Raw genomic sequence first — 27,268 nt, 5'->3', positions numbered from 1 at the left:
TTCATCCACAACAACACAGCCCCACTATCGTACACGCACAAGTAGTCACCCACGCGACGCAGGTACACACCTGAAACTTCGTAACAGGTTGGAGAAAGGGAACGACAAACTACATCCACTGCCACCGTGTCTAGAACAGCAATGGAGGATTCCCCCATCTGATCTTCCTCGTACTCTAAGTAAGGAACTACTTTGACCTTGACTGTCCGTATCAAGTCCATGATTCTTTCATAATGAATTGAGTAAAGACGTTTCGAACATATGGCCTCTCATATTTAGGATCACGAATGTTATTTTATTACCTTATTTATCATCCATCGCTCCAAAAGATTTCACAAAATAGTTTAATAGATGCCAAGACCCTAAGACCTTATAAACTGAAATTTGTGATCGCCTGTCTCTTTCAAAGCGTATACTTGACTCTTATGCTGGAATCTGGCTTACTTCTACTCGGTTCAGATATTAATTTAATCATTGGTTTCTGTATGCTGGCAGAACACAATACCCGCGACCACAGAGCACTGAGGTACGCCGGCTACAACATGTGTAATACCAATACGGCAAGTAGTTCAACTGCTTAAATCAGTGCTTGCTTTCAGCTATAAATGAGAAAAAGTGTAACCATCAGCTCTACGTCGCATAGAGCGTAATGACAGAAACTTGGAGTTTTTGCCCTCCGTCATTTGGTATGGATGCTGGTTTCAAACGTTTATATGATAGGGATAGGAGTGTGTATGATCTACATGCATCTGTGGTCTAAGATAATGCATAATTCCTTCTTCGGTACTTATTAGGAAATTAACTTACGAGAGGACAGGAAAAATATTTAGAAACAAAGTCTGATAGCAGAGTTGGTTTACCCACGCAGCATTGCCCACTCGCCCTTGATGTCAGGGGTCCCAGTCTCACTTCCTACTTTTTAGGAGGACAATTAACTGTCAGCAATCTTGCAATATTAACAGTGATAATGATTTCAAAGATGCTACTCCATGCAGATGCAAAATGAATGTGCGCAACGGAAAATACTGAACGCGAAAATGAAGGTTTGGGCCTGTCTGAATACCCTCTGAAGCAGACCTTAGGATCTCTTAATGGGATATTATTTCCTGCTTCTTGCTCTTTAGTATACAAATTACCACATAAACGGATATGAGTGATTAAGGGAACTAGCAACTACAAAATGATAAATGCTGTTTCTGCTTATACATTTATTATAGGTTAAAACCCCGTTATATATTACAAATGTTTGTATATCAATTTCCGATTTACATAAAGAGACACAAATGAATTTCATAACTAATATCGATGATCAATTGCCTACATCTGCCCCTTTTTATATTTAGGGCGATGTAATACAAATAACGCGGGATGACTGATATCATCTACATACCAAAAACTACAAGACACTACTTTTCAAAGATGATCTACAGTGGTGTGGAACATGAGTGGAAATAAAAGTTACATGATCACAGTTACTTAAGCCCTAATAAGCCGAAGCAATTAGCAGTATCACCGTATGTACTGCGTCCGGTGCGTCAGAGTGAAGGGGCTCCTACACGACTGCGACGATGGAAGAACTCGAGCCACAAAATATAAAAACAACTCATTCAAACACGAGGACGGCGGAAGACGGTCCTCTGACTAGTATAATCTAATACTGTCTCCTCCTCTCTGTGTTCTACAGAGAAGAAACACGAACTGCCAACCACAAGGATGAAGTTTAGATAACGTCTCTACGTGAGTATAGGCAGAAGTAATGCTCTGTCACTGAACGCTGCATACTCAACAATGACTTCCTACCCAGAGGTGAAGTCCAGAATCGTATAAGTTGGCAACAGTACAGTGCCTAACCGTTCTAACTATAAAATCTCTTGAGAGCAAAGACATCAAGTTCGTATGTAGCAACAAAGGTGATACAGAGCGAGTGTCAAACATAGGCGCACAAAACGGAAGACCTGTTCCTCTCTACCGCTGGCTTCCCTGCAGAGCTCAGCTCCCCTCCCTCGTAACTGTAGAAGGCGAATCATATTCCCGAAACCACGCAATATTATCCCTCTCTACAGGTTCTTCCGAACGCGGACCAACCATATTTTAGTCTCTTGTCGTCCAGCACGGGAAGTTTGCGAGGAAATACCTATACCCGATAATTAGGATTTCATACAATGGTACGTTTCTCAGAGTAAAAATCCTCGGAAATAACCCATCCTATGTGATTTCCGAGGTAACGCTTCCTCGTTTCTATCTGTGGCTTCCAAGATTCCAAAGTATTACCCGGTTATCCATCTGGCCCCGCAAACTACCGGCCGGCCGCCGCTGTATTGTGCTTCAGCGCTCAGGTGCTCCGACCGTCCGTGTAGGTCTACTTCCTGTGTTAAAGCAAACCAACACACCTGTGCGGGCTTCCCCACCCAGGGCTTGAGTTACGCCTGCCGTTTCATTTCCACATGCGTTCCAACCTCTGCTAGTGTAGACTATCATTCATTACGCCATTTTGATAATAAAGACAATCTATCACCTATCATGCAATCAGCGTTAACAACTACTTACAATGTGTACTTGACAACGTCGGTATTCTTTAAATATTCAAATGTACGAGGTACAACCTATCAGATGAAACTTAATTCCGGTTATAAATCACAGCAAAGTATGTAGACAAGTGCCTGTAAGGTGCAAAGTTAGAGCCACTTTACAATTATGTACAAATGATCTTTAAAGAAATTAAGACAACTGATGCATTACATAAAACTGTGTATGTTTTTGAACGTCTCAGAAATAAATCAGGTGGGATTCTGTTTCATCAAAGCACATTATTCGTATTACAAATCCGCACAAGACTTTTATTTACATGTTCTCTGCACCACGACCTGCTGTGCATTATTACGAACTTACACTGCAGTCTTATCGACAGAGCTTTCCTTTCGGTGTGTACTTGCGTCCAAAGTTCTGTAATGTTTTAGGAATGACATCTTCCACGTGATCTGTTATTAAATGTATTTACTATCAAGATCACCATGTCGGCCTGTTATGGCATTCTCAATAGTCTGCAGTAAAATGTAAACTGATTAAAGAGCAGTTCAGTTTTAGGAATACCTCACGTTGTCAAAATGTTGTATGTAAGCAAATTTATTGCTTTCTTTTTTAAATTATACGTTGTCCTACCGCACTATGTTTCAATGCATAATTGTTCCTTTTAAAGGGCAAATAGCATTTAACTGAACCAAGAACATTTTTTCAAACCATGTGTGCAAACATGACTTCCCTCAACGCACGACAAATAAACTCTCAGGCCGAAAACGCGATCGTGAATAAATAAATTTGAATAACAAACGAAGCGGAGAACGTCGTTTTTAAACTATTTGTTCTACATTAACATAACTCACTGAGAACTCGTTTGTTTGCGTACATTCGTCAACAATAACAGCCGAACAGCCAGAATACTAGAAGTCACTTATTCGTTTGAACTCAGCTCTTTATTCGCACGAAGTAATGGCCGCTATCGACAGGGGATCTCAAGTTGATTCCGTATTTCTAGATTTCCGGAAAGCTTTTGACACCGTTCCTCACAAGCGACTTCTAATCAAGCAGCGGAGCTATGGGGTATCGTCTCAGTTGTGCGACTGGATTCGTGATTTCCTGTCAGGAAGGTCGCAGTTCGTAGTAATAGACGTCAAATCATCGAGTAAAACTGAAGTGATATCAGGTGTTCCCCAGGGAAGCGTCCTGGGACCTCTACTGTTCCTGATCTATATAAATGACCTGGGTGACAATCTGAGCAGTTCTCTTAGACTGTTCGCAGATGATGCTGTAATTTACCGTCTAGTAAGGTCATCCGAAGACCAGTATCAGCTGCAAAGCGATTTAGAAAAGATTGCTGTATGGTGTGTCAGGTGGCAGTTGACGCTAAATAACGAAAAGTGTGAGATGATCCACATGAGTTCCAAAAGAAATCCGTTGGAATTCGATTACTCGATAAATAGTACAATTCTCAAGGCTGTCAATTCAACTAAGTACCTGGGTGTTAAAATTACGAACAACTTCAGTTGGAAGGACCGCATAGACAATATTGTCGGGAAGGCGAGCCAAAGGTTGCGTTTCATTGGCAGGACACTTAGAAGATGCAACAAGTCCACTAAAGAGACAGCTTACACTACACTCGTTCGTCCTCTGTTAGAATATTGCTGCGCGGTGTGGGATCCTTACCAGGTGGAATTGACGGAGGACATCGAAAGGGTGCAAAAAAGGGCAGCTCCTTTTGTATTATCGCGTTATAGGGGAGAGAGTGTGGCAGATATGATACACGAGTTGGGATGGAAGTCATTACAGCATAGACGTTTTTCGTCGCGGCGAGACCATTTTACGAAATTTCAGTCACCAACTTTCTCTTCCGAATGCGAAAATATTTTGTTGAGCCCAACCTACATAGGTAGGAATGATCATCAAAATAAAATAAGAGAAATCAGAGCTTGAACAGAAAGGTTTAGGTGTTCGTTTTTCCCGCTCGCTGTTCGGGAGTGGAATAGTAGAGAGATAGTATGATTGTGGTTCGATGAGCCCTCTGCCAAGCACTTAAATGTGAATTGCAGAGTAGTCATGTAGATGTAGAGGTTAGAGAAGAGGCAGCTGACTTAGTGCTGATTTCACCCCTCTTTTTATGTTTCACTGACTGATTTTGGGGTCAGGTGCAGTGTGTCTTTACAGAATGTTTGTCAACGATTTTTTCATTAAAATTTTCGTACATGCTTAAATCTTTAACACTTTTAGATATGCCAATGCTCTCGTTCTAAGCACAAAGTACATTAGACTTTCCCAAACGCTGTGTGGCGACGTTTCCTACGTGGCACAAAATTATTAAATCTGTCCCGATATTTTTTTATCCTATGTTCTAAGGTTTATAATCCTAAGCTTTTTGCTTCTTGACGCGAGCTGCAATAATTTACTCTCAATTTGTAGGTGGTATGCACTAATCAGCACCTGCAACGGCCGGTAACTGTCAGTTCTGCGTGGTTATGCCAGTATTCCAATTCATTAATAATAAGAGTGATACTACGAGTTCAGTTTAATTACAGGCGCTGCGTAAATGCGTAGTGTTTCAGGGGCTTTACTTCATTTTTATAACGAAAATTTTTTTTTTACTTGCCATTTGCCGGCCGTTGTGGCCGAGCGGTTCTAGGCGCGTCAGTCCGGAACCGTGCTGCTGCTACCATCGCAGGTTCGACTCCTGCCACGGGCATGGATGTGTGTGATGTCCGTAGGTTAGTTAGCTTTGAGTAGTTCTAAGTCTAGGGGACTGATGACCTCAGATGTTAAATCCAATCGTGCTTAGAGCCATTTGAACCATTTGAACTTGCCGTGTAAATGGAGCTCATTATAATCAACTCGTGCTTGAAGTTGTAGCATCTTGAGTAATGCTGATTACCTTTGTCATATAACTCTTTAGAAATCGAAGTGCACGGTACCTGTTAGGGGTCGCATTAATGAAATTAGATTTTATTGGCTTTGGTCTTCACATATTGCGTAACATAAGCACATTTTAAAAAGTAAGTTCGTATTGCTGAGTAGGAACCCCGCAGATTATGAGTGTTATAGACATCGCGCTATCTTCATCCGACCTGACGAAGCAGTTGAATAATTGTTGTCATATCGCTATCGCAAATGTAAGGCAGTGTTTCGGGGACGAACCTGTAAGTGTTGCGTGTGTCATTATATATTTTTATACCTTACTAATACTTATCATCGCACATAGATCACAACAATTTGCCTTAATTTTATAATATAAATGCGAAGGTTATCTTTTGTACATCTGGCCGTGTGAGAGTACAGCGGACAGGTTGTAACACTATATTGGCACGTTTTTTTTTTCCATTTTCAAGCGACAATATTAGAGTTCTTCAGTGAATTCTTGTAATTGTTGCACTGTTAATCATTTAGTTCTCCACTTCTACAATAGCGAAAGACAAAATATCACTTTGATAGAAGGCATTTAGTTTCCTGACGACTCCTTAACACCATGTGTGAAACGATTTATTATACTTTTATAAGAAATAACGTTCCTTTCTTTCTATTATCTCCGGTTTTTACCTAATCCGGTGCAGATACCGAAACGGTGTTCAGATAAGAATCACACTATAAAAGAATACGTTGATTATAGAGAAAACTCTGATGGTGGGTAAAATATTAACAATCTGCCGCCAAAAAATCTTCGCCGTTCACTGAGTTTTAGGGCTGGAGATTTATATACAACAAGCATTATCTTTCGTATTTAGACCCTTACCATTCAGTATGTAATACTTAGACACAAACACATTAAAATAGAAGATTATTCTCATCTGCTTCATAATGATATTATTCATTAGCTTCACAATGTGAATTCACTGACTTAACTCTCGTAAAAAGTGTTCACAGAATTTTTTGTTTGTAAAACAATTGTATCTGAAACTGAGACATTACTTCGTTACAAGTATCATGCGCCGCAACCAAAAGATTACACCTGCGTAAAAAAGAAAACTGTACGGAATATACTGGGATTAAGATAAATCGAATAACATTCCAGAAATGGCCTGCTAATGAATGCGGCCACTACTCAGCTGATCGATCTGTTTGTTACAATGGCATTATGCCCGTTCTGTTGTATCTATCGTCTAAGTGTACTGCAACGCGGTGACTTGTGAAGTTCACTCTTAAATTCAAGCATAATGGGCGGTAGATACTATTGAAAATACAGGATGTATAGGAATGCATCGCTTAACATTTCTTGTTACCCTCATCGCTTTTTACACGAATTGTCATAGCCTTAGCCAAGTTCTACGCCAGTGCTAGCTACAAGCGTTGTCGAGTGCTATTAGAAGGAAAGGAAAATGGCCCCTACAAAGCATACACGCACGAATGCAAACAGAGAGAGAGATTAAGAAACCCGGCGAGCAGAAGATTAATGATTCCTCGGGTACTCGGGCAGAGAGCTACTGTGTGACGCGCTGGGCGTTGTGACTGTATTAATCCGAGTGGGCGGCCAGCGTTGTGTCATCGGGTGGCAAGTGTCAGGGGTGGAGTGGGCGCAGTGTCAACAGTGGGCGCCCGCCACCTGCCACCTGCCAGCGGCAGTGGCAGCGATAGGCGATCAGCCGGGGAAGGCCCGGGAGAGCGCGCCAGGGCTGCCAACTATCTGCGCCTCCATCGGGCGCGTGCGCCGGCCAGGCACCATAACTCAGCGGCCGGCGAAGAGTAAACAGGAGGTGGCACGCACGGCCGCCGCACGCGACGGAAAAGAACGGCAACGGCCGGCGTCCCATCACTCACCCACACCGGCGTCTCCACAGATTTCAGACATACACGTTTACAAACAATATAAGCTATATAATTTATTTTTTGAGTGTATAAAAGGCTTCGTTAGGAGATACGCCTCGGTCGCAAGTTCGAATCCTGCCTCGAGCATGGATGTGTGTGATGTCTTTAGGTTAGTTAGGTTTAAGTACTTCTAAGCTCTAGGGGACTGATGACCTCAGATGTTAAGTCCCATAGTGCTCAGAGCCGATTGAACCATTTTTTTTTTTAGGAGATAGGCGTTTCGCATTATTTCGGAGCATCTTCAGCGGTCACTGTAATAATGTGGTTTCTCTTACAAAACTGTTTGCCAAGATCGTAAACAGTGCTAATGTTTTAAATTACTACTACTGAACAGTATTAAATTACTATTATTACTTCATTCCTAAAGCTCTTCTACAAATTGGTGCTTGATTTTAGTGCACTATTCTTCACTGACACAGAATATAGTTTCGTTTTGATCTAGTGTAGATCAACTTACACCTCGTTTACTATGATTTGATGGTGCAAGTGACGATCATCCTTTTTTATCTTTTCGTGGTTATGGATGTGTCTTCTATTAAATGAAACAATAAGTTTACTGTTACCAGTCACTGTTTATTTGTTTCCACGACGCGTTTCGAAGGTTTAAACCTCCATCATCAGGTGGATATACATCAGTTAATATGGCATTTGTGTGTTTGTGGTGTGTTACGATTTCTTTGGAGGAAGTTGTGACACTGTCTAGTGGAGAAAACAAAACAGTATTTCAGAACTTGGTCTGTTTTGAGAAAAATTGAACTTGTATATAGCAGTAAACATAAATTAAGTAAGATAAAGTACCTCCAGTGGTCATAGGATCCTTTCACAGTCGTAACACATCACATGAACACTATCATATTGTATAAACAAATATGGCGTCGTAATCTATTAGGTGCATGGATCGTACAGCAAAAGAGAAAACGTTCTCACAAAGTCCAGAGAATATACGTCCTAACAACATTATTACAGAAAACTTTTTTGAAGGATTTGGAGGTGTTGAATACATTTGTTGGAGTAAATGCTTCAGGCAGTATGTAAATACGATTTTGACAGCTTAAAATAGCATAAAGTTCATACTCATTTATACAATCAGGTGAGGTGTTAGAAACTTTAAGTACAATAATCATATTGGCTACAGTGATAAAATAAAATAAAATAATACACAATTGACAATTCTTATAGGGGTTCATAGGTAGATATGAAAGGCTGGAGGCAGAGGGGGAAGGAATATAAAGAGAACATGAGAGGGAGGGAGAGGGTGGAGAGAGAGATTGTATGACAGCAAACTTTACAAGGCAAAGGATCTTAAGATTATATCTGTTGCATGTATTAACTGTCTAAAGGTTGTGGTAATACATTGGTAAATGCTTAAAAAGTGCACATGGATGTGCATTTGTATCAGCAGTTGTATACATAGTTTCAAGCTGACAAGGGGTACAAGCTGTTGGTGTGAATGTATATCTGTAAATGAAGTCAATCTCCTGTACACTCAGGGCTGTTATGGTAACATAAATAAATATTAGTGGTAAATCTTAGGGTCTGTGTGTGTGTGTGTGTGTGTGTGTGTGTGTGCTTAGCAATTTTTAATGACGTAGGCAGTTGTTGAAAACAGAGATGATACTACTGTAAATATTGTCATTTTTGCCATTTAAGATGCATTCAGGTTGTTTAGTTTGATGTTTGTATATTTGGAGTGTTTCAAGGATGTCTAGTTTTCTGCCTTTTGGTTGGATGTGTAGGATGCTGATACTTGTGTTGTTAACATGGTGTTTTGTTTCATGCAGGTGGGTGGCAATAGCTGATGTGTGGTATTTTTTGTTTTTTAGTGCTGCCATGTGTTCTTTGAACCTAATCTCAAATGATCTCCCTGTCTGGCCTATGTAGAAGCAGTCACAGTCTAAACATTTAATTTTGTATACGCCTGTGTGATGCAGAGGGTTTTGTGTGCCGATGTTGTGGGGTAATTTCTGTCCGATCCTGTTGTCTGTTGTGGAGGATATGCTTATGCCTTTTCGTTTGAAGACATTGGCTATCTGATAGGAAATCTTACCTAGAAAGGGGATTGTGTGGAAGATGATATTTTCTTTTTGTTTTTTGTGTTGTGATTTCTTTGCCATTATTGAGTGTTTTAGGGTGTCTACTATGGAGCTGTTATAACCATTTGCAATAGCTGTTTGTTTTATTATTTGAATTTCTTGATCACTTTTGTCTTCAGAGAGTGGTAGTTGGATAGCTCTATTGATCATGTACCGGAATGCTGCCATTTTGTGGGCTGTGGGGTGACAGGAGGAGTTGTGGATTGTAGTATGTGTTGTGGTAGGCTTCCGGTAAATTTCAAACTCATGTCTGTTATTCCTTATTCTAACTGTAAGGTCTAAGAAATTTATACTGTCATCTGTTTGGTGTTCAACTGTGAATTTTATGTTTTCATGGGAGCTGTTGAATAACTGGTTCAACTCACTGATGTCATCTTTAGTGCCTTTGATTAAAATGATGGTGTCATCCACATATCTGTAGTAGTAGATGATATTTTTGAGGAGGTGGTGATCAGAATTCAGGATTTTGTCTTCTAAGTTACTTATAAATATTTCAGCTAGCAACCCAGAAAGATTCGAGCCCATTGCCAGGCCATCTGTTTGTATGTAGATTTTATGGTTGAATTTAAAGTAGTTGCGTGAAAGTGTGAATTCGAGCAGGTCCATTAGCTCAGTAATGTGAGTTGAAGGGATTTTTTTATGTTTTTGTAGGTTGGCATTGATTATCTGTAGTGTGGGATCTATTGGCACAGAGGAATAAAGGTTTTGTATGTCAAATGAGGCAAGTGTGGCTCCGTCAGGTACTTCTATGTCTTTGACATGTTGTGTGAATTCTGTTGTGTTTTTAAGTGTTCTCTCATTATTGAATGTGTATGCTTCTTTGAGAATTTTGAAGAGCCTTTTGTTGAGTTTGAATGTTGGGCTGTTCCTGCAGTTCACTATAGGTCTTATGGGGGTCCCATTTTTGTGTATCTTGGGTTGTGACCGAAGGCAAGGTGCTTGTGGGCTCATTGTTACAATATTTCTTGCTTTTTGGATGGTGAGTAGAAAGTTGATGTTGTTTGAGATGTGTTTAATCTCTTTTTGAATTCTGGCTGTTGGATCTTTATGTATCTCTGTTATGTGGTTGGTTTGGAAGAAGTCTAAAGTTTTTTCTACATATGTTGCTCTGTTCATTACAACAGTTGTGTTACCCTTGTCAGCTTTTACAATTATTGCATTATTCATGTTTAATTTAGTCTTAATGGTACGTGTAATGATTTCTTCTCTTTTCTTAATAAACAGTGACTGGTAACAGTAAACTTATTGTTTCATTTAATGTCAATAACAGTCACGGTAAAGCCTAACCTAAAATGTTCGCATTTAAAGATGTGTCTTCTATTTCTCTGTGTGTGTGCTTATATTTTTCGACGTCTGCGTTTATGTAACGGTTCGATGACATGGCCTCTCGTATTTTTCTGTGTGTGTGTGTGTGTGTGTGTGTGTGTGTGTGTGTGTGTGTGTGTGTGTGTGCGTGTGTGTCTGCGTAAGGGTTGGTGATATGCCCTAACGTATGTATGTGTAAATCATTACTTTTTGTGAAAGCTACCCTCAGACTTCAAGGATATAATAATTCCAATCCCAAAGAAAGCAGGTGCTCACATATGTGAAAATTACCGAACAATCAGTTTAATAAGTCACGAATGCAAAATACTAACGCGAATTCTTTACAGACGAATGGAAAAACTTGTAGAAGCCAACCTCGGGGAAAATCAGTTTGGATTCCCTAGAGATTTTGGAACACGTGAGGCAATATTGACTCTACGACTTATCTTAGAAGAGAGATTAAGGAAAGGGAAACCTACGTTTCTAGCATTTAGACTTAGAGAAAGCTTTTGACAATGTTGACTGGAATACTCTCTTTCAAATTCTAAAGGTGGCAGGGGTAAAATATAGGGAGCGAAAGGCTATTTACAATTTGTACAGAAAGCAGACGGCAGTTATAAGAGTCGAGGGACAGGAAAAGAAAGCAGTGGTTGGGAAGGGAGTAAGACAGGGTTGTAGCCGCTCCCCGGTTATTCAAGCTGTATTTTGAACAAGCAGTAAAGGAGAGAAAAGAAAAGTTCGGAGCAGGTATTAAAATCCACGGAGAAGAAATAAAAATGTTGAGGTTCGCCGATAACATTGTAATTCAGTCAGAGACAGCTAAGGACTTGGAAGAGCATTTGAACGGAATGGACAGTGTCTTGAAATGAGGGTATACGATGAACATCAACAAAAGCAAAACGAGGATAATAGAATGTAGTCGAATTAAGTCCGGTGATCGTGCGGGAATTACATTACGAAATGAGACACTTAAAGTAGTAAAGGAGTTTTGCTATTTGGTGAGCAAATAACTGATGATGGTCGAAGTAGGGAGGATATAAAATGTAGACTGGCAATGGCAAGGAAAGCGTTTCTGAAGAAGAGAAATTTGTTAACATCGAGTATAGATTTAAGTGTCAGGAAATGGTTTCTGAAAGTATTTGTATGGAGTGTGGTCATGTATGGAAGTGAAACATGAACGATAAATAGTTTGGACAAGAAGAGAATAGAAGCTTTCTAAATGTGGTGCTACAGAAGAATGCTGAAGATTAGATGGGTAGATCACATAACTAATGAGGAGGTATTGAATAGAAATGGGGAGAAGAGGAGTTTGTGGCACAGCTTGACTAGAAGAAGGGATCGGTTGGTAGGATATGTTCTGAGGCATCAAGGAATTACCAATTTAGCAATGGAGGGCAGCGTGGAGGGTAAAAGTCGTAGAGAGAGACCAAGAGATGAATACACTAAGCAGATTCAGAAGGATATAGTTTGCAGTAGATACTGGGAGATGAAGAAGCTTGCACAGGATAGGGTAGCATGGAGAGCTGCATCAAACCAGTCTCAGGACTGAAGACCACAACAACAACCATATTATGGTAATGGGGTGGATGATTGTGAGTGGGTATGTTACTTGGTTTATGTGTTGGTGTTTTCGTGGTAGCTAGAGGAGTTCTTCCTTTCCTCCGATCCTTTCCTGCAACATTGAAACAATTTACAGGAGAATGAATATCCACAACATGGAAATAAAAATATATTCTTACATTATAGATTGCAGTCCTTTTTACATTTTTTTGTGCAGATCTAGATTGCGGCGAAAAGCAAGTCATTCTCTATGCACTATTATTTTCGCTCAATGCATGTAATTCCTTGTTGGACGCGCTTCATCCGCAAATCGTTGAGTAATCCCTGTTGAGAATTCGATGAACTGTGGATGAAGCCTGACCTACTGGGAATTACATGCATTGAACGAAAATAATAGCGCATTGAGAATGGCTAGCTTCTAGCCGAAATCTAGATCTGCACAATAAAATTAAAAAAGGACGACTGATCACTGCAATCTATAATTTACAAGTCAATATAACAGTCGCTGAGTCCAACAGCTTTCTGAATGGAAGGTAAACAGATAAAAGTAGTTTCGTTGCCAGTAATGAGCAGTGTACTGAAGTCGAAAACATATGCGTAGAAGAATGTTGAGTATAAACTAGAAAACACAGAAAACTGAGTAAAAAAACTGGTACTGTAATAGGAATAACGTAAAAAATGAGAACTGTTTTCGGTCTGTGAAACTGATTTGGAAGAAAAACCACATTAATACAATTGCAATGAAGATGTTCTGAAATAAACCGAAACGTGTACACTCTAAATAAGACGTTTCTTACACTGCCTTTTTATTACAAGAAACACGATTCATCCGAGCAAGCTTCAATCCAGTTGTAATTGACAAAGGCGTTGAGCCAACATCTGAACATATAATGGCCGTATTCGGCGGACCTTCAAACACGTACGCTGACCACTGAGCGGGTTCCCAGGTAGATGCCGTGTTTCTTGACTTTCGCAAGGCGTTTGATATAGTTTCCCACAGTCGTTTAATTGACAAAGTAAGAGCATATGGATTATCAGACTAATTGTGTGATTTGGATTGAAGAGTTCCTAGATAACAGAAGTAAGAGTGATTTCAGGTGTGCCGCAGGGGAGTGTCGTCGGACCATTGCTGTTCACAATAAACATAAATGACCTTGTGGATGACATCGGAAGTTCACTGAGGCTTTTTGCGGATGATGCTGTGGTATATCGAGAGGTTGTAACAATGGAAAATTGTACTGAAATGCAGGAGGATCTGCAGCGAATTGACGCATGGTGCAGGGAATGGCAACTGAATCTCAATGTAGACAAGTGTAATGTGCTGCGAATACACAGAAAGAAAGATCCTTTATCATTTAGCTACAATATAGCAGGTCAGCAACTGGAAGCAGCTAATTCCATAAATTACCTGGGAGTAGGTATTAGGAGTAATTTAAAATGGAATGACCATATAAAATTAATCGTCGGTAAAGCAGATGCCAGACTGAGATTCCTTGGAAGAATCCTAAGGAAATGCAGTCCGAAAACAAAAACTTATGATGACCTCAGAAGTTAAGTGTCAGAGTGCTCAGAGCCACCCCAAGATAAGGCATTGCTTTTAAATTTCTGATTATGCTTGCGTTTAAAGTTATTGGCCTTCAGCTGTTTTTAAATTAAAGTGGCTTTCAGCCAGTAATTAACTACCAAAAATTAAAGCTATGTGTTTAAAAAAAATTTTTTTCGGCTCTTGTAATGTTTGATCAAATAAAAAAGTTGTATGTTCGGGTGTAACTGACAGCCCCTTATTTTGGCCCCTTTCCACAATTTAAGCTACCTGTTCTGTCCTGCGGGCTTAGCCACGCGTCTCCGTGGTTGTTCGGGCTTTTCACAGGTGGTTACATTAGTGTGATGTATAGGACACATGTAGCACACCGAGGCACGCATGATTTGACACAACAGTGTTCCTTTGCGAGGATAAATTAAACGTTGTTAACCATCAAGTGCTGGTTTGACGGATTGTTTCTGGTACAATAGCTCGCCCAGAACGACGGCGTTCCTGCGTCTAGAGGACTAGAGGGCCTCTACGAGTGACGTAAGTAAGTGGAGCAGACTGCGGAACTCGCGGCACAGTCGCGCAGGTTGGGAGCTAGCGCCTCCTCCCACCCCCACGGGAGCAGCTCGGGCGTCCGTTCCGTGTCATCAGGGCAGGCCGCAGAGGCCAGGCGGGGCCAGAGGTCGTGCCTCCGTGCCGTCCATCAGCTGCTGCGGCTGTATTATTGGCACCGAGGCCTAGGGCGCATTACCGTAATTGACCTTAATTTGATGGTCGGTATTAAAAAAGCCGTCATCCCGGAAAGTAATTACGGATAGCTATTCAGATTTCGATGCCATGCCTGAGAGCTATTGGCGGGACGAGGCCCACGTGTGACACTGGGTCAGAGGAATTGCTTGCGCGGCAAAGCACGTCGCTCTCATTTCCGTGAGTGCGTCGCGCACCGCTCTTAGTATGTGCGCGTTTGCAGCAAAAAATGGACTACTGCGGAGCAGACTACATATATCAGAAAGATTTAATGTAACTCGGAACAACTTTTCTATGAGAATAATTGCTGTGAGGAAAAATACTATGTAGTAAATGCCTACTAAGATTCACTAACAAACGCATACGAGGTGATACAGTAATGAGACTAATGTGAAAAGAAATGCTGCTTATCGTTTTAGTCAAGTTTAGTGTTGTCTCCTTCAAAGTAGTTCCCTTTTAATTGCACACACTTTTCCCACCGCTTCTGCCATTGATGGTAACATTTCTGGAACTCATCTTTTGCAATATCCTCCAACACCCCCGTCACAGCTTTTTGGACATCTTGTGTTGCTTTAAAATGGTGTCCCTTCACTCTTAGAAATACACTACTGGCCATTAAAATTGCTACATCACGAAGAAACGCAGATGATAAACGGCTATTCATTGGACAAATACATTATACTAGAACTAGAACTGACATGTGATTACATTTTCACCGAATTTGAGTGCATAGATCCTGAGAAATCTGTACCCAGAACAACCACCTCTGGCCGTAATAACGGCCTTGATACGGCCGGGCAGTGAGTCGAACAGAACTTGGATGGCGTGTACAGGTACAGCTGCCCATGCAGCTTCAACACGATACCACAGTTCATCAAGAGTACTGTCTGGCATATTGTGACGAGCCAGTTGCTCGGCCACCATTGACCAGACTTTTTCAAATGGTGAGAGATTTGGAGAATATGCTGGCCAGGGCAGCAGTCAAACATTTTCTGTATCCGGAAAGGCCCGTAGAGGACCTGCAACATGCGGTCGTGCATTATCCTGCTGAAATGCAGGGTTTCGCAGGGAAGCGTAGAGCCACTGGCCGTAACACATCTGAAATGAAACGTCCACTGTTCAAAGTGCCGTCAATGCGAACAAGAGGTGACCGAGACGTGTAACCAATGGCACCCCATACCATCACGCCGGGTGATACGCAGGTATGGCGATGAAGAATACACGCTTCCAATGTGCGTTCACCGCGATGTCGCCAAATAAGGATGCGACCATCATGATGCTGTAAACAGAACCTAGATTCATCCGAAAAAAATGACGTTTACGCGCACTCAGGTTCATCGTTGAGTACACCATCGAAGCCACTCCTGTCTCTGATGCAGCGTCAATGGTAGCCGCAGCCACGGTCTCCGAGCTGATAGCTCATGCTGCTGCAAACGTCATCGAACTGTTCGTGCAGATGGTTGTTGTCTTGCAAACGTCCCCATCTGCTGGGGACCGAGACGTGGCTGCACGATCTGTTACAGCCATGCGGATAAGATGCCTGTCATCTCGAATGCTAGTGATACGAGGCGTTGGGATCCAGCACGGCGTTCCGTATTACCCTCCTGAACCCACCGATTCCATATTCTGCTAACAGGCAATGGATCTCGACCAACGAGAGCAGCAATGTCGCGATACGATAAACCGCAATCGCGATAGGCTACAATCCGACTTTTATCAAACTCGGAAACGTGATGTTACGCATTTCTCCTCCTCACAGGGGGCACCACAACAATGTTTCACCAGGCAACGCCGGTCAACTGCTGTTTGTGTTTGAGAAATGGGTTGGAAACTCACCTCACGTCAGCACGTTGTAGGTGTCGCCACCAACGCCAACCTTGTGTGAGTGCTCCGAAAAGATAATAATTTTCATATCACAGCATCTTCTTCTTTTCGGTTAAATTTCGCGTCTGTAGCGCGTCATCTTCGTGGCGTAACAATTTTAATGGCCAGTAGTGTAGTTCCCTTCTAATTGCACACACGTTTTGCAGCGCTTCTGCCTTTGATGGTAACATTTCTGCAACATATCTTGTGTAATATCCTCCAAGACCCTCGTCACAACTATTTGGACATCTTGTGTTATTTGAAAATGGTGTCCTTTGACCGCAGTTTTGACGCTTGGCAATATAAATGAGTCGCACGGAACGATATCAAGTGAATAAGGTGGCTGCCGTAGTACTGAAATTTGTTTTGCGGTAAAAAATTGCTGTACTGACAGAGCAGTATGGGATGGCGCATTATCGTGATGAAGGATCCTATTGTCAGCAATACTGACACGGACGTGAAGAACTATTTTACGAAGTCTTTCCAAAATTTCTCTTTATCGATATTGCTTAACTGATTGTCCAGGAGCCACCCACTCTTTATGAACAACTCCCTTGGAATCAAAGAATCACACAAGCATGCATTTCACTTTTGACTTTGACATGCGAGATTTTTTTTGTGTCAGTGATCCCTTTCAGCACCATTGTGAACTTCGGCGTTTTGTCTCTGGATCGTACTGAAAAATAAACAACTTTCATCGCCAGTGATAACACGGCTCATCAATTCTGGATTGATTTCCGTTTGCTATAACAGATCAGTTGCACATTTTTCCGTCTTTCTCGCTGTTGTGGTGTGAGATTTTTGGGAACCACTTTTGCACAAACCTTTCTCATACCAAGATCTTTAAATATTACTAGACGAACCATTTCTCGATTGAAGTTCAGTCTTTGTGCAATGATTTTCACGGATAATCTTCGATCAGATCATACGCGTTCACACATCCTGGCTAAGTTGACATCCGTCCGTGTGGTTGATGACCGTCTACTGCGGTCTTTAACATTCGTTTTGCATTCACTACGCATTTTATACCAACAAAAAACTTGTGCTCTTGACATAACCTCTTCTCCAAAAGCCTTCTGACGCTTACCGTAACTTCTCGTCGCGTTTACACCCAATTTAACGCAAAAAGAAATGCCATAACATTGTGGAATATTATGCGGTTCCGTTTCCGTGATGAGAAACACAAACACGTGTTAACTTATTACTGCACAACTCATGACTGAGCAGTTGCATCGATGTGCCGCTTGGACTATAAGCAGCTTATAGGCCAAGGTCAAAGATATTGTGTCTACGCAGGCCTGCAGGGTTGCCACATCTTGCAAAGAAAATCAGTCTCATTACTTTACTGTCGCACCTCGTATTTTCCTTAGAGTCTTACGCTTCTGGTTGATGAACCAGAGGCTTTTTATTTATAGCCTCCTCACGACTATATATATACTGTAACTTTATTTTAAAATGTGGAAACTTACATCGCAATTCCGAAACCATAGTGCGCACAATTTAAATTCGTCACGGAATACCGAAAGTTTATAAACTCTATACCCGAGCATTAATGTCAGGTCTCTTTTTGTGTGTATCGATTTACCAAAGCGTTTCCTCATTGCGATGCGTCCAAATTAAACAAAATGAAACTAAAAGCAGAGTGTCTAAGAAGATTAGTTATTAAGTGCCAGACTACATACAATCTTGAACGTCTGTGGTTCAAGCTTCGGTCGGCCAAAGAACATTTTTTATTGCTGTCTCAAGTTCTACGTCTACATATATACTCATCAAGCCACAGTATGGTGCTTGGTGGAGGGTATCTGTAAGTAGGCTGTTTAGGTTTTTTTTTATTGCTAACGCCACGTAGCGCTCTATATGAAAATCACTGGCTGTGCTGTATGCAGTCTGTGGCTGGTTGGCATTGTTAGAATCGTCGCTATTGTAGTGTTGGGCAGTTGGCTGTTAACAGCGCGAGCGTTGCGCAGTTGGGGGTGAGCCGCCAGCAGTGGTGGATGTAGGGAGAGAGATGGCGGAGTTTTGAGAGCGGACGATCTGGACGTGTGTCCATCAGATAAAGTAAATTTGTAATATTGGGTATAATGGGCTGATTATTGAAAGTCTGATTGCGTTGCGCTAAAAAAAATACTGTATGTCAGTTTAAGCACAGCCATGTGTAATTTTTTTAGGGGACGTTTCATATGTCGACCCTTAGCCAAGGATACCTTACTGGAATCTTCTGATTTTTTGTTGTAGTTTGTGCAGTTAGTGTAGTTATTGTTTATTGCTAGTGGGTTATTGTAGAGAGGATCTTCTTTGTAGTTATAGTTTTTCATTGTTGTATAGTAAAACAGTTGTGGCATGCATGCAGATTTGCACCAAGTATTTCGCAGCTGCGCTTGCGATTAACTAGATATTATTTTCAGTGCTATGCTATAGTTTTTTCTTATTTTGCTCTTCAAATTGTGCTTTTCTGTGTTATCGTGTGAAATATTGTGACAATAATGGTGTGTGAAAAACGTAATACTAGGTCTCAAAGTAAACTAAGAAATGATATTGAACACAAAAGCAGTGTGTTGGGGTTACCGTGTAATGAATTAACTAATGTTCAAAGTAGTAATTTGGTAATTGTGCATTGGGAAATGGAGCTGGCTGCAAATAATGGTGTAGACAGTGAAAAAATTAGTGAACAGGGAAGCATTATCGATCGATCGGTCGGCAACAGCTCGCCTCAGGAATCCGAAATTACAGGATCTTGCAAATACTGTAGATTGAGATTTTGCGTCCTCACCGTTTTCTCAAATAAGTCAAGACCCATTTTCTGCTTTTCAAAATGTGAATGTTGCCGGTGGAAATGCACTGCCCAAAAGCATAGAGGAACAGATTCCAGACACTAATACTTTATTGTTGCAATTAATGCAACAAATGAAGCAAAATCAGAGACAAACACAGCAATAACACGATGAAACAAAATCTTAAAAAACAGTCACAGCAACAAATGGAACAAAATCAGAAACAAATTAAAGAAACACTGCAACAAACACGTGATGATTTAACTACTGAGTTACATAACATCGAATCGAAATGTCTAAAAGTCTGTAATGACGTAAAAACACAAATTTGTGAGCATTTTCAACCTATTTTTTCGCGGCATGAAAATGCATTACAGAGTCACGAAGCAGCCATAAAAGAACTGCAAACGATTGTTCGTGAAAATCACGAGACCTTGCGGGCAAAAATTGACTAAGTTGCCTCTACCGATTCGGTTACACAACTTACAAAAAGTCAGGAAAACTTGAAGGACACAGTAGATACTCTGAAAATTGGTTCGGAAAGACACATGGATGAAACGAGTTCATTATCAGAGAAAGTAGTCGAACTTTCGGATCAGGTAAATAATTTATCCACGAAGGTAGATGGTACTCTGAATGACACAAGACAGGTAGTCTTCAATGAGACAGAAGAGTATGAACAAATTAGAAAATTCAAACAAAATCAGAATCAAATCAATACACAGTACAAAAGAGAAATCCAGGAAGTACAAGATCAGTTGACGCAGGTAATACAAGAATTACATATTTCAGAGGACACTCGCGCTCCAATACCGGAAGAGGGACATAGAAATACAGAACAACCACAGAATAATAACACGAGGCACTTCGGAGATTATGAATGAAATCGGCAAGGTACACCGAATTTTGAGATGGAACCACTGAAGCGAAGTAACAGTGACCGAAATGCGACTTGCCGACATGGTGATTTTGATTATAAGCTGTTTATTACTACACGTAAATACAAAACATTTAACAATACCGGCAACGACATTCATCCACAAGCGTGGCTTCATCAATTCTCTCATTCTTTTCCTCCCAACTGGTCATTAGAGCACAGATTAGAATTTATATGTGGCTATTTAAAGAATGAACCAGCTGTAAGAATGTGATAGGTCATTCACGATTGTCACAGTGAAGGAGAATTTTATCATGCCTTCCTCTCAGCATAATGGTCACAAGTTACACAAGACCGAGTAAAACATAGCATCATAATGATGGTACATTTCGAACAATCTGAATTTTCCAGTCCTCTGAAATATTTTGAAGACATGTTGCACAAGAATCAGTAGTACCTGTCGAACCCATACAGCCCCTCAGAACTCATCCGCATTTGCTTAATCAAATTGCCTGAATATATACGACATATTATTTTGGCAGGACGTTGCAAAGACGACATTGAAGCTTTTCAGGGACTCTTACAAGAATTGGAAATCGACACTGACAAACGCGGGACGCGAAAACAGGAACACAACAATTACAGATCATATCCGTCACAACTCCGCTAGGAATGAAATAATAACTGGACACGACAAGGCTATTCTTACAACGTAAATCGTGAGCAAAACAGACACCACCCGTATGACAACCGTTGGCTGAGTAGTAATAATTACAGGGAAAGATCACCTCTTCGAGGTAATGACTATCACAGAGACAATCAGAGAAACAGACAATATGGAAATCAAAATAATAATTATCAACGGAGACAGAATAACGTCAGACGCAACGGTCCACCGCGCAGTTATGATTCCGGGAGAAATTCTCCACAACATTATCGACAAAAAAGAAACTATGTAAACTACTGACAAAACGACAGTCCTGAATTTCATCAGAACTGGCGGGATTCAAACAGAGCAGGGCCCTCTCGACAAGGTGAATTTGTAGAAGTTAGGGCTCCTAATCCCAATAACGAAGCGCGCCAACAAAGAGATAGCAGACAATGACTCGCACCGCACGCAGCCACGTGCGCTGGCTGGCTGAAAGAGAAAAATAACACAGACGCTAACCTTGAGAAAAATTTGAGCATTCATTACCAATGTACAATATACCACATGATAATTCCGTTGAAGCCGGAGCTCTACATTGTAGGAAGAGTAAAGGCTTGCACCACATTTCACATGTAAAACCGTTTATTGAGAGATAATCTGCTTTTTAACTTAGTCTTTGCAATAAAATTTTTCACTTCACACTACTAGTACAATTTGTCAGACTGACAAACTGTTGACATGCAACAATGTTTTGAAGGTAACTATCCAGTCTAGAACCTAGGGAATATATTTCGACAGTATTTACTAGTGCATTGTTATAGCGAACAGACGACACAGTGTTATTGTGTGTTTAAATTCTTGCTTCTTAGTTGCACCATTACGTAACGACTATAAGGCTCATATACTTAGAACATATACTGCTAATGAGATTTTAATGCAACATTTTGGTTTACCTGAAAATATATTCTGGATTTAAAGTACTTTCTGAGAGATACCAGGTGACATAGTGGTTAGTTTATTTGACAGCTACACGATTATATCACGATGCTACTAATGAGTGACACAGTTTATATTATTGCTTTTGCGCTGTATCTGTTTCATATCTGCACAGTTTTTCAGAATTCTTCTGCAGAGTAACACATGTTTCAGTAGTAACTTTTGTGGTATAGCTACAATGAGACAGCCTTTTCCGTAGCACAACAATACGTTACAGCACAGTACTTTCTTCATCACGGCAATAAGCGTAATAGCTAGGATATCTAAACGCAAAGCATTTCACTTTTGTTTATGAGGTGGTGAGTACATTGACTTCAGCAGAACTTTGCTTACAGAGGACGATAACTACTACAGTTCCACAGAATTATCTTACAGCAAGACGCACATTTAGACCTACACGACATGCATTTGAGTGATTAATTTTGTACTTAAAACATTTATTTTTAAAGATTTTTGAATTACAATGATACAAAGGTTTTCTGTGATACATTTCATTCCATTGCTGTAATCTGTAACACCTGAGGGTATAATTACATTAATCCTCAGGGGGGTACACGCTTAGTTTGTGTGCCATATGTGTGGCAAACAGAAGGAGCCCTAGCTAATATGGAATTTGCTTATACAACTTTACACATCGGTACCATATTTCTCTAACAGAGAATTACACAGCTATCTGGTCATTTAACTGAGAGACACAAACATTTATTTTACTACATCAGTGACAGATGTTTACGTAATTACACCGTTGGATAACTTTACATTTACGAAATTGTATTTTGTCTGTACTTTGTGAACTGTTCATATATTTTCGGAACCATTCTGATGCTATGAGAGCTTTGAATGATGTATTTGGTATGCAATCATGATTTTTAAAGTACGTTTGAGGTAGATGACACTATTGAAGTGGCAGAGATTTTTTTTTTTAGGTTTTGAAATTATTGGAGGAAGCAAAAACCATTCTGAGATTTGACTGAGGTGTTATGATGTTATTTTTAAGACGACGATATGTATTATGCTGTTGAGGTATGTTTATGATCAATAAGCTGATGTTATATGAGGAATTTGATTATGCTACATATTTATTATGATGAAATATTGAAGAAGTGTCGACAAATATGTATATGTGTAATAAGAAAAGGAGTAGTGATTAGGGACTCTGATTTGTGAAAAAGGATGTTGGAAACCAAGAATCGTACTTCCAGAGTTGTGAAATGTGTGTACATATGTGAATGTTAGTTATCACAGTGCTGACGATTATATTTTGGACACTGTTACATTTATAGGATTTTGTTTCTACACATTTGCAAAGCAAATTCTCAACCTGTAGAATTTTTATATGAGACTGTCACTGTAGTGCAAACTGGTGTCGTAAATATTTCGGTAAGGAAGCTAAGTGACCTTGACGTAATGTGCTGTAGGCGCCAAGCTATGCGACAGTCGCCTGGAGAAAAAAGGCCATTAACCTCGCTATTTACATTTCTTTCTAGAAAGCATGGCAAATATGACACGCTCATTACTTGGAAAGATACTTACATCTACGAGAGTTAACGGAATTTCTACTAACTTACGAAATGCCGCATGACTATTGAATGATATTTTTATGCTTTACTTTGTACATAGTTGCTTATTTCATTTGATATTTGGTTTCGAGCTCTGTTGCAGCATTGGTTATATAAAGTAAAATTAAATGCATTTGCTAATGTGAACACTTTCTGTCAACAGATCTATTAAATAATAATTTTATGATCCACATTCTTAGAAGAAGGAGCACTTGGAAAGGAAAGAACAATAAGTAGGGACTAACAACAGTAACTGCATACATAATTTTCTTTTCAAGTACTTCGTAATATATTTTGTAGAATAAGTTGTGGTGCACCACTTTCATTACATACACATTAAGATGTGAATATACATTTCCCTTATCTGCATTGTTGTCTTTAGTGCACTATTTTTTCTGCTTGTGGGTTTGTCATGTTTAGATATAAGTTATTACATTTGCTGCTGCTGTTTGCCAGGCATAGTGCTACTGAATTTCACTTTGTATTACTCTGTTAAGCCAGTTTTACTACTGATTTATTTTTCTTATTTGCTGCACATTGCCTTATATTAGTTGTAATGTTGCATTTGCTTTGCTAATTTAGATATACTGCTGCTTGCTTTGTCAATTTCCATTTTTTGGTAATTGCTGTTTGTGTTAATTGTTTTGTGCTGCTGCATTGCCTCGTCCCTTAGTGTATATATCTGGGCCCAGGAGATTTAAGTTAGCTTAAGAGGGGGTAGACTATATAAGAAACTAACTATGAAGAATAGGGAAAGAATGCATTGAGAAGTTATATGAAAAATGTTTGGGCAAAAATGAGTATTGTACATGGAGAAAATTTTATTTAGAAGGAGAATATGAACAAAACAGTAGGGTTTAGGGACTACCTTTTGGGAATAATGAAGAACTAAGGGAGATCTCCAAGAAGTAAAGAAAGTTTTGTTTGCAAAATACTGCAGTGAAACAAACACTGTCCTTTCCTTTTGTTTTATTCCGCTATGTGTTTGTGTACCCTTGTGTATTTGTGTTCTTCCTGTCTTCATGTGGCTATCTGATAACACTTATGTTGTAGAATTTTTCTAATACTCAACTACATTCACTATGATGAGGAATACTGTTATCCTCAAATATAATTTGCTTTTGTAGTATGTTATTTACTTTGTAAAGATTTTTAGACATTATTTATTCTGTTTTGTTTTAATGCTCACTTGTGAAGTTGATGTTTCAAAAGTTATTCTGAGCTTTTATGTATGTAAATATGTCATAATTCCTGTAACACTGATGTATATGTTATTTCGATTCTTTTTTAAAGCCTGCAATACCACAAATGTTATATGTATAGTTATGTTCTTTAATGATGTATTTAGTACCTTTGTAATTGTATTCTTATGTAGTAAATTTATAATTGTATAGATACCAGTTCTTCAAATTGTTTCATTTCACTGCATACATTTCTGTTGGTCATAGTATATGCAAAGTATGTGAAAAAAGGACTGTTAAGCTTGTACCTGTGTTGATAATTCAGCAAGGGACTGGTTAACAGCATTGCTGATTCTAAGGACAATTCCAAAAACTTTGTGAGTGCACAAGTGGTGGTTTATTGACTTGTTATATTGTCCGCAAGACTCTTTGATGGTGATAATGCGTCTGGGCAGTCGCAACAGATGGCTACTGGCCATCTTTACAAGGACTACAGTAGGTCTGCATCTTTGATGGCCCACGAATACCATTATTTCTACAAGGACTGCAGTGGGTCTGCACCTCTGGTGGCCCACCAATACCATACTCTCTACCAGCACTACAGTGGGTCTGCTCTGTGATGACCTACCTAACAATATTCTTCAAAACTTCGACTGACTCTGCTGTGGGTTTGCTCTGTTGTGGCCCATTACCTGTCTGCATGTCAAGAGTCAGCAATGTCTTTCCATTGGAAGGACAACACTAATTCTTCAAGACTGCATGGAAATCCACTACTTCCGTGTGCATTTTCTTTTACTACTCAGACTTTGAGAAAAACACTGCAATTTTACTTTGATGAACGATCAGAACTGTCTTTATGGACTGTGAGAAAATATTAGCTTTTGACCAACATTGTATTGATAATTGTGTGCATTTCATCTCTTTGTTATTGTAATTATGAAAAAAATTTCAAATCTGTATTGGCCACTGTCCAAAACAATTTGTAACTTTTTTTGTGGGGAGCATCAGGGCTATGTAAGTACGCTGTTTAGGTTTTCTTATTACTAACGCCACGTAGCGCTCTGTACGAAAATCGCTGGCTGTGCTGTGTGCAGTCTGTGGCTGGTTGGCATTGTTGTCTGCCATTGTAGTGTCGGGAAGCGCCAGCTGGATGTGAACAGCGCGTAGCGTTGCGCAGTTGGAAGTGAGCCGCCAGCAGTGGTGGATGTGGGGAGAGAGATGGCGGAGTTTTGAAATTTGTAAGACTGTATGTCATGAACTGCTATATATATTATGACTATTAAGGTACTTTTATGTGCATTTTCTTTCACTGCTCAGACATTGAGCAAAAACACTGCAATTTTACTGTGATGAATGATCAGGGCTGTCTTTATGGACTGTGAGAAAATTTTAGCTTTTGACCAACAGTGTATCAATAAGTGTGTGCATTTGATATCTTTGTTATTGTAACTATGATTTTTTTTCCAAATCTGTATTGGCCCCTGCCCAAAACAATTTGTAAAATTTTTTTTTGGGAGCATGGGGGCTATGTAAGTACGCTGTTTCGTTTTTTTTTTTTTATTGGTAACGCCACGTAGCGCTCTATATGAAAATCACTCGCTCTATATGAAAATCACTGACTGTGCTGTGTGCAGTCTGAGGCTGGTCGGCAATTTTGCAATAGTCGCTATTGTAGTGTTAGGCAGTTGGCTGCTAACAGCGCATAGTGTTGCACAGTTGGAGGTGAGCCGCCAGCAGTGGTGGATGTGGGGAGAGAGATGGCGGAATTTTGAGAGCGGACGATCTGGACGTGTGTCCATCAGATAGAGTAAATTTGTAATATTGGATATCAACAACTGGTATATATATTATGACTTTTGAACACTATTAATGTAAATACATTGTTCGTTCTCTATCAAAATGTTTCTTTTGCTAAGTATGCCTATCAATAGCTAGTGCCTGCAGTAGTTTGAATCTTTTATTTAGCTGGCAGTAGTGGCGCTCGCTGTATTGCAGTAGTTCGAGTAACGACGATTTTTGTGAGGTAAGTGATTTGTGAAACGTATTGGTTAATTTATTCAGAGCCATTCTCTTGTAGGGATTATTGAAAGTCAGATTGCTTTGCGCTTAAAAATATAGTGTGTCAGTTTAAACACAGTCATGTATAATTTTTCTAAGAGGACGTTTCATATCTTGTACCACTCCTAGTCCTTTCTTTTTCTGTTCCACTTGGAAGTAAAACAAGGGAAAAAAATACATCTGCATCCACATAGAAAATCCGCAAGCCACCGTACGGTGGGTGACGGAGGGTATCCTGTACCTAATCAGTTCCTTTCCTGTTCCATTCGCAAACAGAGCGAGGGAAAAAGGGAGGTCTATGTGCCTCCGTACGAGCCCGTATTTCTGGTATCTTATCTTCGCGATCCTTATATGCAGAGTGAAATGATAATTAAATCAAGACCTTACGCTGTCGACAGACATCAACGGGGACAGCTGACAATGTGTGCCCCGCCTGGGACTCGAACCTGGGATCTCCTGCTTACATGGCAGACGCTCTATCCATCTTAGCCACCGAGAGCACAGACGGTAGTGCGACTGCAGGGACTTATCGCTGGCACCCACCCCGTAAGACTCACATTCCCAACTTGATGTCCGCACACTACATTCGTAGCGTCCCGGCCCGTTACACTCATTCCTCTTGGCAGACAATCTTAAAAGAGTCCCGCAAGAGTCCGGGCAATACATGTGCATCGGCACAGAAGAAGAAAATGGCCGGTTAGCCTTAACTGTATGAAGATGGTATCTGTCCATTTGGA

This window comes from Schistocerca gregaria, chromosome 5 (genome assembly GCF_023897955.1).
Source record: "Schistocerca gregaria isolate iqSchGreg1 chromosome 5, iqSchGreg1.2, whole genome shotgun sequence".
Lineage (NCBI taxonomy): Eukaryota > Metazoa > Arthropoda > Insecta > Orthoptera > Acrididae > Schistocerca > Schistocerca gregaria.
Note: the sequence above shows the minus strand (reverse complement) of the source record.